Source organism: Magnolia sinica, chromosome 4 (genome assembly GCF_029962835.1).
Source record: "Magnolia sinica isolate HGM2019 chromosome 4, MsV1, whole genome shotgun sequence".
Lineage (NCBI taxonomy): Eukaryota > Viridiplantae > Streptophyta > Magnoliopsida > Magnoliales > Magnoliaceae > Magnolia > Magnolia sinica.
The window spans coordinates 14959748-14972339 of record NC_080576.1 but is presented as its reverse complement, the minus strand read 5'-3'; the positions used below and the strand labels follow the sequence as shown (position 1 = coordinate 14972339).

Genomic DNA, 12592 nt, shown 5'->3' with positions numbered 1-12592 from the left:
TGCACCACTCTCAAGAAAGATATCTTATTCGCCCTATTAGGAACCATGATCCTTTTATTATAATGTTAGGTCTCATATATGAATGCCCATGCAGAATGCAAACAGCCTTTCGGAGATATACTTCATGTTTGTCATTTTTCTGATACTTTTACATAATTTTTTTCGCTTAAAAAATTCAACTGGGATAGTCCAATATGGGCAAATACAAATACAACTGGTCCATACACCTCTTGATACTGATATTCAAAACCATGGTGCAGAAAGATTTAGACAGCTCACACACAAAAAAATGATTTTATTTATCCAAAATATGGCATTAGTTCATCCTTTTGCATAGTCATCATCCCATAGAACCATTGAAAAATTTAAGGTATGTACTCTAAATACAAATTTTAATAAATTGAATTATGGGACTGATGCTACATTCCTCAGGCACCTTAACCTGGTTGCACCAGACTAGGTTTTTTTTTTTTTTTTTTTTTTAAATACCGAATACTTAGCAGTTATCAAATACAATCAGATCATCTTGCAAATACAATCATCATCCAGCTTTCCAGACGTGCCATCGTCCAACTTTTTTTTTTTTACAATTTTCAAAGATAACGATGCTTTTGTTAAGAAGGTGCCCAGATGTGCACACAAACTACAACCCAAACAACAAAGAACAATTTAAATCCTTAACAGACAATGCAAGATGCCCACTCCACAACAAGGAGCTGGGTACATTATGCAAGATAACAAGCAACATGTGCGTGGCATCCAAGCCGTCCAAAATGAGGGCCTCACCATGAAGATCACTCAGCATAAAAATCAGCCTAATCTAACTCAAAATGACAATCGACCTTGTATGTACATGTGTACACAGAGACATGCATAAATCATCATCATCATGCAATCGTTTGACGACTAGACAACATGCATGTGTACATATGGATATATGGATAAATGAGGAATTATATGATCAATCGGCCAAATTAGGCACAATACTCGTTGTTTTCTAGTCTGAGTAAGTGGGCCATGTTTCAATGATCCAGAAAGTATGTTAATGAACCCCAATGGGTCTAAAAAATCACCACATATAGCTTGTTGTACAATCATCATCATAGCCTTGTCCCTGAATTTTCTTTTTTTTTGGGGGGGGCAACACTAACAGGCTATACCTCAGGAATCTCCTAGATCATAGGAGCTTAAGCATTCAACCTTAGGCCATTTCAGTTGAATGAATTGTTGCTATATTTCCATAGCCTTCTGTCCTGCACCAGTTGTTAGCCCTTGTTTGAAAATAGAACCCAACAAACAGTTCTTCCCATCATGTTTCTTCAGTTTTCCATCACCACTGTCCATGTGATGGCCACTTCTCATACGGACAGTATCGGCTATATATCTAAAATGATATTGAATTATGGCTATCCATTGACAAACGAACGGGATCAGGCAATTAACACCCCTTCCTGATCCAGCGTGCTGAAGCTAAAGCCAGTTATGACAACACAAACACACCACACCAGCCAAAGTTGTGGGATCTGAGCCCTTCATAGCATGGTCCCGCTTTACAAATATAAACTCCAGTAACGGAACATGGGCGGTTCGATCAACAGACAACCTCTGCATATTGGCCACAGTGCGTGACGGATGCTGATGATCCCCAATGGGGACAAAAAGCGAAACTCGTCTTGCCTGAGTGGCAACTAAGGATCACAAACAGGAGTCACCCCATGGGGTCAGGTAATCAGAACCATCCATTTACTGGGATATACTTAGGACGTTCCATCCTCCAATAACTAATATGAAAGGATGATCCTGACCATTGATTCGTGGATTTGAATGACAGCCATTGTGTGAATGGTCCAAATTCAGTGGACATAAATCAATGTTTAGAGGTCGTTTGATTGATGGTAAATGGTTGTAATGTGGTAAATGGATGCACACAGGCAAAAGGGGTCATTTGGCTGATGGAAAAATGTTAATCAGATGGAATTTTCATTTGGGAAAGGCGAGTTATTTGATACTCTAGCAGCATATGATGCTTGATATGTAGGCACCCAGAAATTGTACACATTACATGCATTAACTAAAGCTAAACCAACTAAATTGTGGAAAGTCCCAAAACCAGATTGGTTGAGCAATTCTAACATCTGATTTTTGAACACTTGTTGGTTGCAATAGGACCATTGGATATTTGTTATCATTAACCGTCCAATAAATGCCAACCAATCCGATAATCTGATAATCAAATAGGCATGATTTTTGGTCCATGATACATCTAAACTGGGACTGAAATTTTGTACAGTTTGATTTGCAATGCTTGTATGCCAAGCATGCAATTTCTATGTAATTTCCAAGCGCCTGAGTATCATCCACCACACTCTGCAAGAGTATCTAAAATTTTCTTTTGGGAAAATGCTGCCCCCATCCGCTCTGCTTGATACCTACACCCATACTTTCTACATTTTGGTTGTACGTTACTACAGAGTTGTATTATCGTATACCCAAAAGTAGATAGTTTGGGTGTATATAGCAAATAGAGAGGGTGTGAAAAGTGACTCTCTTTTCATTTTAACTGCTGGACCGATAATCAATCAAAATTCATTAAGAAAATACAAAAAAAGGTATGAAATTGGTATCATGCGTGGGAATCGGATGTAGGGTTGGGATGAGAATGGGAAATCGATGAAGGGATAGAGGGAGACGAATGGAGAGATGAGCACATACCTGGAGAGAAGTCTCTGGTCGCAAAGAGACAACGGCCTTTGTCAGGAAATGAGGAAATCGTCAGGCCATGCGTTGAAAGTTCCTTCTCCAGATCCTTCATTGATTTTCTTTTTCAGTCTCAAGTTGATAGCGAGCGAGAGAGGTTGCAGCGTTTTAGGCAGAAGAGATGGAAAGGTTGGGGTTGTGACAGAGTTATTTTTTCCATTCTCGCGGCTTCAGTATACAGCGTGTGTTGCCGACGGGGCTCGGAAGCGGATTGGCTGTTTCTTGTATCATGGTCCACCAGAGTTTTGGATCTGTTTCATTTTTGTGATCATACCCTAAAATGATTTTTTAAAAAACGGATGGACGGTGTGGATATAAGGAACATATATCAAGGTAGGCTCCACGGTCAGGGATCCCACCCACCTCAGTGGAAGCCGCGCCTTTAAGAATGCTTCGTATCCGGACCGGATGAGGTGTTACCCGGGTAACACTGACCATGCGGGGTCCACTTTGACAATTTTTGTGTAAATCTATGCCGTTCATTTGTTTTTCCAAATAATTTTATGAGTTGATCACAAGATTTAAGCAGATCCAAATCTCAGGTGGATCATATCACTGAAAACAGTGGTGAATGACCGTTAAAAACTTTTTCTGGGATCAACATGTGGATGGCAAATAAACATTACAAAAATATTACAATGGGCCCAAGGAAGTTTTTAAAGGTAGGAGATTCAATCACCACTGTTTTCTGTGGTGTGGTCCATCTGAGATTTGGATTTACTTAATTTTTAGTACCACGTTGTAAAATGGGCAGTACATCATCTAGGTGGGCCCCACGGTAAGGAAGCGGATTGGCTGGTGTACCACACACCAGCAATATAGCTGCTGTAGGTACGTGTCGTGTGAAGACCAGCACTGACGCTCCTTGAGCTCGGAGTTGTACGAACGGTTCAAAGGAGATCAAAGTTTTATGGGCTCACGGTGATGTATTTATTATATCTACACTAACCGAGCTAACTCGGTCAACTCGGCCTGAAAAAGCTGGACTCGACTCGACTCATTCGAGTCGAGTTGTTTTTTACCGTTCAAAAATGAGTTTGAGCCGGGTTCGAGCTGACCCCAGCTCGACTTGACTCAGATCGTACTTGGCTCAACTCGAATCGACTCGGTGTATGTGTGTGTGTGTGTGTGTATAACCCTAAAAACCCTAAATCCCTTTCCATTTCCCCCCTTTTCAAAATATGGTCACTCAACCGCAGCACCCTTTCCCTGCCCTGGCCTTGCTCGTCCCGACCTACGCTCGAGTCCCCGACCCTCTCTCCCTGCTCGTCCCAAACCTACGCCCTGACCCCTGCTCGTCCGCCTCTCTCTCTCTCTCTCTCTCTCTCTCTCTCTCTCCCCCTGCTCGTCCCAGACCTATGCCCTAGCCCCTGCTCGTCCGGCACCCCTCTCTCTCTCTCTCTCTCTCTCTCTCTCTCTCTCCCTCCTCGTCCTAGACCTATGCCCTAGCCCCCGCTCGTCCGGCGCCCCCCACCCCCCCCCTCTCTCTCTCTCTCTCTCTCTCTCGTCCCTCCCGACCAGCAAGGTCAGCAACTTGAGTACCCGACCTCCGCCTCTCTCTGGTCGTCTCACCGTCCAACCAACGACGTCCGACTAGCGACCACCAAAGGCCCTCCGTCTCTCTTTGCTTGTGTCACCGTCCGACCAGCGACCAGCAGAGGCCCTCCGCCTCTCTCTGCTCGTCTCACCGTCCGACCAGCAGAGGCCCACCGCCGACTCGCCCGCTCGTCGTGCTTGCCATCTGCCCGCTGATAAGCACATGAACCCCATATTTTCTTTTAAGAAAATTTAATAAACTCCATGATTGTGGCCAAATCTGATCCATTTGAATGTATAAATGCAGAATTAACCTGGACCCATTTGAATGTATAAAATGTTTGGGTTGATGTAGTGGGACCCATTTGAATCAAATCTTGTAAATGGGTCTAACCCATTTGAATTAATCTGGACCCATTTGAATTAATCGACTTAATCACTTTTAAATATGTTTTAGGTGGCCCTATCTCTAACATCAAAGCATGGTCCAATTAGACATTGCCACGGCAATCCACTACAGTAAAAGAGGTGTTTTTAAGAAATTGAATGAAAGGGCATTCGGGTACCAAAAGACCTCTCTGCCCAAGGCTTTTACACAATCTGGGCCTTTTGTTTTGTCGGTGTGGGACCCAGGGCTGGTGACCCAGACCATTGATCTGTTCTGTCCTCGGTGGTGGGCCATGAATCTGCCTGAGTTTCGAAGATTCTAGCCACCAATCTTGATACTTTTTCCTTCCTAATATCTGTTAATGGCCACAAATTGAAAGTTTGGGATTGTCCCCATCAAGGATTCTTGTTTGGCAAGCATCCATGAATGATGGGCCACAGCGGACCAATGGTCTGGATTACCGAACTACAAGCTCTGTTTATCATAATTGAATGTACAAAGCCTCAGTTCAAGCATTGTAATTAAAATGGACCGTTTACTTATTTACATGACCTTGTCCAAGCCCATCATACACAATGTCTATCTATATTCATGGTCCCAATCGTGGGTCCCACCAGAAATGAATGGATGAAATGGACAGGTTAATCCAATCCAATCCCATCTGATCATCTGAAAAATCTAATTTCTCATTAGAATGAAAAGAGAAGCTGATAAAAACAATTTTATCATTAAATCTCGCCATGATCTTTATCAACCATGGGGATTCCCTCTAAAATGACTTTATAAATTGCAATTACAACAAAAACTAACTACCACCACATGATGAATGGGCCATATTCTATTTTCTACTACCTTCTATTTCTCTCTCTCTCTCTCTCTCTTTCTCTCTCTCTCTGAATTGGGGTTTCTTTTCTTAGCACCCCACAACAAAATCAGACCATACACTATAACCTACACATCACGGGTGCACCCATTGGCTCAGGAACTCACTTCATAGAGCCTGGGCTTGGATTTGTTAAAAATCGACCACATGACCTGAACGTCTTCTTATGCACATGCCATCACTTCCCCATGCAAATCCATGCCAGGAGAACCATGCACTGAAAGAACACAACAGATGAGCTTTTCTTTAGTTGCAGACTCAAGATAACAGAACTATAGCTACTTAGATCATCATGTGGGAACATGTGACCGTTGGTCAATCTCTATTAGCCGTCCATTCTTTTTCTTTAAAAAATGAAATGGCCCACCTTAGGACTAGAAATTGAAAAACCCAAGTGGGCCACTTTATGAAATTGACCATAGATACCATGAAATGAAAAAACAAACACTAGAAATTAAGAGAAGAGTGCTATGGTGATGATGATGGACCTGGTTGGGACTTCTCTTTGGTGTGATTGAAGAAGGTGCAAGCTTTCCTGAATGGAGATGTTATGGTGCGAACCAAGAAGCCTGTCTTGGAAATTAGTACCTAATGCTGCCTGTCTCCCATCACATCTCCTGTCCATCGCGGCTTAAATTATATGCCTTTAAAACCATCTCAAGTTGTTGGAGATCTGATCACTGTTCTTGCTGTTGCCATTCAAATCTACCATAGAAATTCATGTCGGTGGTTACTGAAGAGAAAATCTGAAAGTGTGGGCTTTCAAATAGAGCCACACTAGTGTACCTCACGCTATGTACCTAACGAGGCAAACCGAGAGCCGTGTGGTTGAAACTTTTATGAGATCCACTGTCCATCAGTTACACTGCCTCCTATCATGATGTCCAAAACTCATGTACACCACGGCATTGGAAATAATTGGGATGGAACACCCAACACTAGTTGTGTGTAGGGCCCACTGTGGTGTTTGTATGCCATCCAATCCATTCACCTGTTCTGCTGCAGCGTGATGAAAGAATTACCCAATAATCATAGTATTCAAAAACTCAGGTGAGCCATACCACATAAATTAAAGAGTTTTTAGGTGTATGTTGAGGGTCAAATATTGCATATCAGACCCCAGTTTTTACCTGGATTTACAAACATGATACTGTTTAACGGCCTGGTTTAAATCGTGTTTGTGATGCAGAGTGTACGTATGAGCTTGGACTGGAAAAGGATGATAAAACCATGGATTTACGCTCAGGAATCATTAATCTAAAGGGACAGACTCTAGGGGAAGATTGGGAGAGAGCTAGAAGAAAAAAAAAGGAAAAAGTTTGGAAACGGGGACAGGACAGGGACGTGGAGTGCACGGCTGACCTTGGGTTGGAAAAAAAGGGCTGCATGTCAAGGCTTGTTCTGCTGCTGCTGTGCGTAGAAGAGAGGATGCACGTGATCTCAGGAGCAGGCTTGGATGATTGAAGGAGAAAACAGGGAAATTCTTTGGTTTCCTTTTTTCTTTTCCTTTTATTGATTTTCTTCCTTTTCTTGTGTTTATTTGTTTATTTTAACCCATTCATGTGTGGCTAAACCCCTTAGCTAGGGCTAAGGGGTGAAGCTTGTAGCGTGATGGGAAGAATTTTATGCCTTTAATTCTATTTTAAATTGAATGGATTTGGTATTGGGTTGATTGTGAGGGAATATTTTTAGTTTTTTTTATGGCATGTTGTGACTGAAATTACAATGGGCTTGCAATGGCTTTGAATATTCCTTTCCTTTTTATGTTTATGAAGTCAGGAACCCCTGTTGTTCATCATTGTCCCATGGGCATGGTAGGATGACAGTACCCTTCCTAACCTTCATAATCATGTTGATTGATTGGTAATTAGATTAATTCTGTTGTTTGCCTTGTCCCATGGGCATGGTTTGGTGATGGAATCCATTCTAATTCATCCATTCTTCATCTCTTGAAACCTATATCAATGGCAGTACAGTAAAGTTCCATAATTTGTGATCCTGGCATACGATCTCCCTGATCTCTACAAGTGGATCCTCTGAATCCCTAGTTCCCTTTCTCAGAATTCCTGAAAGTCTTAGATAATTCTTCCACAATTATTTCTTAAATTCTATTTGGTGTAGATCACATCTTAGTCTAGTTCTAGTTCTACTTGGTTTCAGATAACGTACAGGTATCAGTCCCTGTGGATTCGACCTCGGTCTTACCGAGTTTATTACTACATCACAACCCTGCACTTGGGGAGTGAACAAGTTTTTGTCGCCGTTGCCGGGGACTGACACGTTTTTCTGAAATTAATTAGTTTTAGAATTAGGATAAGATTAGGATTTTATTAACTTTAGTTTTAGATTTTTATTTCTATTTGATTTTTAGAACTAACTTGTTTCCTGTTTTGTAGGATCCTGACATAAAATCTCTAAATTGGTAATTCTTTCCTAAATTCTCTACTTTTTCTTTTTATAAAATTAGGGTTTAGATTTTAGAAACTTTCTAATTCTAGTATCCTCTGTTTCCGTAGGAAATAGTGTATTATTAGAATTTAGGTTATTTAGAAATTGACTTTCTATTTTGGTTCTATTAACTTTCTAATTCTAACACTTTTTGAATCTAATTCTGTTTCTTAATTTATTTTTAGGATTTTTGTTTAGAAACTAACCTTCCTATTTTTTAGGCCCGTAAGATAGAAATCTCTATTTTGGTACACTCCTTCCCTACTCTCTATTTTTCAATTTTTCTTGTAGTAATTTACTTTTTAGTTTAGGCTTTCCTAGTTTCTTTTAGAACTTAATTTACTGTTATTTTTCTTTTAAAGTATCGTTTCTCTCCTTTATAGAATCTAACTTATTTTTGTTTTATTTTGCAGTCCTTAACTTAGGAGCTTCAATTTGGTAATTCCTTTCCAATTCTCCCTCTCTTCGTTTTAGATTTTTTTTTCCCTTCTTTAGGATTAGGCTTTGAATTGAGGGTGCGAGTGTTTCATGCCCAAGTGGGCCCGTGACGACACTCGACGTCTCTTGAACCGAAGGAGGAGTGGTTGAGGGGTTGACTATCCATCGCAGGATTAGACACCGCTCGAAATCCCCGGAGTTAACTGAGGTTATGGTGAAGACCAACCTCCTCTACTTCCACCCAGGTGGAGGATACCCAGGATGAAAATGAGGTGCAACAGCACCCCGCCTCGTACTTTACGAGATTTTTTACAACCGGCGGGAGTGAGTATGCCCTCATGCATGATTTTTCCTGAAAACACAGGACAAATGGACATCAAGCCAGGAGTTATCCAACTCCTTCCCAAATTCCATGGACTTGAATCAGAGAGTCCATATTTACATTTGAAAGAGTTCGATGAAATTATAGCTACATTATGTTTTCCTAATGTATCTGAGGATACAATTAGGCTGAAACTCTTTCCTTTTTCCTTGAAAGAGAAAGCTAAGACGTGGTTACATTCACTGCGTCCTAGATCCATTGGCACATGGAACGATATGCAGAGGGAATTCATAAAAAAATTCTTCCCACATCATAAAACGATTACCCTCAGAAAAGCAATCATGAACTTTGCCCAAAAGGAAGATGAAACATTCTTCCAATGTTGGGAAAGGTTCAAAGATTTAGTCAGTTCATGCCCACAACACGGATTTGAAACGTGGCGCATTACAAATTTTTTCTATGATGGACTGACATCTTCCATGCGCCAAATGGTCGAGACAATGTGTAATGGAGAGTTCATTAATAAAGATATCGACGAGGTATGGGACTACCTCGACAGTTTGGCTGAAAAAACACAATTTTGGGACTATTACCCAAAGTCGAACACCACGTCTAGGCCAACTCAATTAAAGGAGAAAGGTGGATTATACCTCTTGAAAGAAGAGGATGATCTCAAGTGTAAAGTGACTACGCTCATAAGGAAAGTTGAGGCCATGGAAGGAAAGAAGGATAAGGTCGATGAAATTGTTTGCGGCATCTGTGATTGCAACATTCACACAACTGAAAACTGTCCTACAATACCTGCCTTTCGAGGAGTGTTGAATGAACAAGCCAATACCGTAAATAACTATCAAAGACCTTTTTCCAACACATACAATCCTGGCTGGAAAAATCATCCAAACTTTAGTTGGAGGAATGGACAAACGGCGACTCCTCCAGGTTTCTTCAATCAAAATCCAAATCAAGTGAAACCTCAAGAGGAACCGGTTCAAAATCCCATACAAGAGCTGGCTCAGGCAATGCGGGGAATCACAGATTTTATGCAAAAGATAGATTCTCGTATGACGGTTATAGAAAAGGGGATGCTTCCTGCACAACCTCTCCCCAATCCTAAACCGCAGTACGAGAATAATGATCCCAGCTCTTCAAATCAGATGGGACATGCTAAATCCATCACCACTCTTAGGAGTGGGAAGATCATTGATAAAACTCTTCCGGTTAGGCCCGAAAAGCCTCAAGAACCAAAAGAGGACAACAATGATGGATCCAGTGATGTCCCACAAAATGTGGAACCGGAACTTCTAGAGAAGCCAGTTGCTCCATTCCCCCAACGGTTGGTTTCACCAAAACCTCTCTCTAACTCTCAGGATATCCTAGAGGTGTTGAAACAGGTGAAAGTCAACATTCCTCTGCTTGATGTCGTTAAACAGATACCTTCATATGCCAAATTCCTAAAAGACTTATGCACGACCAAGCGACGGAAAATTATTCAAAAGAAAGTCTTCTTGACTGAGAAAGTGAGTGCCATCCTGAAGTAAGACGTGCCGCAGAAATTCAAGGATCCCGGTAGCCCAACCATATCATGTGTAATCGGGAACCATCGAATTGATCACGCACTTCTTGACTTAGGAGCGAGCGTCAATCTGATTCCCTACTCGGTATACAAACAGTTAGGTTTGGGTGAATTAAAACCCACCCTAACCACACTACAACTTGCCTGATCACTCCGTTCGTGTACCAAGAGGGATAATTGAGGATGTGTTGGTCCAAGTTGATAGATTTTACTACCCTGTAGACTTTATCATCCTGGACACCGAACCCATCAATAGACATGAGCACTCAAATTCCTGTCATTCTTGGTCGCCCATTCCTTGCCACATCAAATGCAATTATCAATTGTAGGAATGGTATCATGACTATGTCTTTTGGAAATTTGACATTGGAGTCAAACATTTTTTTTAATAACGGCAGCAACTCAGAGGATGATGACGATTTCCACGACATTAACATGATTGACTCTTTCGTGGAAGATACGATACCTCTGACCTTATCCTCCGACCATCTAGAGACGTGCCCGGCCCACTCCCATGATTTTGATGATGACATGATTAGGGAGACGTGCGCCTTGCTTGATATTGCACCGGTACTTGAAGTTAACCGATGGAGGCCACAATTTGAAGAATTACCACAAACCGATGTAGTGCCTCTACCGTCTAACCTCAAGCCGCCGAAGCTTGACCTAAAACCTTTGCCCTCCGATTTGAAATATGCATATTTGGGTCAAGATAAGACATACCCGGTGGTGATCTCTGCCCACCGGAGAAAGAACAGGAGAGTATGCTTATATCTACTCTCATTGAGCATAAAGGAGCCCAGGATGGACGATAGCGGACCTCAAAGGAATCGATCCCTCGATTTGTACTCACCACATATATCTTGAGGATAATGCAAAACCCGCCGGCAACCACAACGTAGACTAAATCCAAACATGAAGGAAGTGGTTAAAACCGAGGTTCTTAAACTATTGGACGTGGGTATTATATACCCTATATCCGATAGTCGGTGGGTGAGTCCAACTCAAGTGGTCCCTAAGAAGTCCTAATCACCATCGTAGCCAATGCTAATAATGAACTCGTGCCAACTAGAGTCACTACCTTGGTTGGAGAATGTGCATTGACTACGGAAGTTGAATACCGTCACAAGGAAAGACCACTTTCCCTTACCATTCATTGATCGAGATCCTGGAAAGGTTAGCTGGTCATTCCTATTACGTTTTTCTTGACGGGTATTCGGCTACAACCAGATAGAGATAGCCCCTCGAAGACCAGGAAAAGACCACATTTACATGTCCCTACGGCACCTTTGCCTATCGAAGGATGCCATTCGGACTATGTAATGCCCCGGCCACCTTTCAGCGATGCTTAGTATTTTTTCTGACATGGTGGGGCAATATCTAGAGGTCTTCATGGACGACTTCTCTGTTTATGGTCCATCTTTCAGCAAGTGCTTGGAAAGTCTTAAATGTGTGCTGAAAAGATGTGAAGAAAAGAACCTGGTACTTAATTGGGAGAAGTGCCATTTCATGGTTCAGAAGGGAATTGTCCTTGGGCATATCATCTCGTCCAAAGGAATCGAGGTAGATAAGGCAAAAATCGATCTTATCTCTAACCTACCTCCACCCAAGAACATCAGAGACGTGCGATCCTTCTTAGGACACGCAGGATTTTACAGGAGATTCATAAAGGACTTTAGTCTTCTCTCTCGCCCTTTATGTAATCTTCTTCAAAAGGATGCTCCGTACGAGTAGATGAGCAATGCCAGGAAGCTTTCACCAAGCTTAAAGGCACGTTAACCACTGCACCTATCATGCAGCCACCCGACTGGAACCTCCCTTTTGAACTTATGTGCGACGCTTCTGATTATGCTCTTGGGGCGGTCCTAGGCCAGAGAAAAGATAAGAAGCCCTACGTCATTCACTACGCAAGTAGGACTCTAAATCCTGCCCAAGTGAACTACTCGACTACGGAAAAGGAACTCTTAGCCGTAGTGTTCGCCTTGGACAAATTTAGGTCCTACCTGATCGGATCCAAGATCATTATATATACAGATCATGCGGCACTGAAGTATCTTCTTTCTAAGAATGATTCTAAGCCCCGCTTGATAAGATGGATCCTTCTACTCCAAGAATTTGATTTGGAAATTAAAGATAAAAAGGGAGTAGAGAACGTAGTGGCTGATCACCTTTCTCGCCTTAATACCTCTGATTCCCTTGAGGCGACCCATATCAATGACATGTTCCCTGATGAGCAGCTGTTCAGAG

At 41.9% G+C, this 12592-nt stretch overlaps 1 non-coding gene across 1 annotated transcript; it reads right to left on the bottom strand.

Annotated features, from left to right (window-relative positions):
• Positions 1-9095: 9095 nt before the first annotated feature.
• On the bottom strand, positions 9096-9202 carry LOC131244677 (small nucleolar RNA R71). Its single transcript, XR_009170457.1, has one exon. It is a non-coding gene; the product is annotated as a small nucleolar RNA R71 (small nucleolar RNA).
• Positions 9203-12592: the final 3390 nt, after the last annotated feature.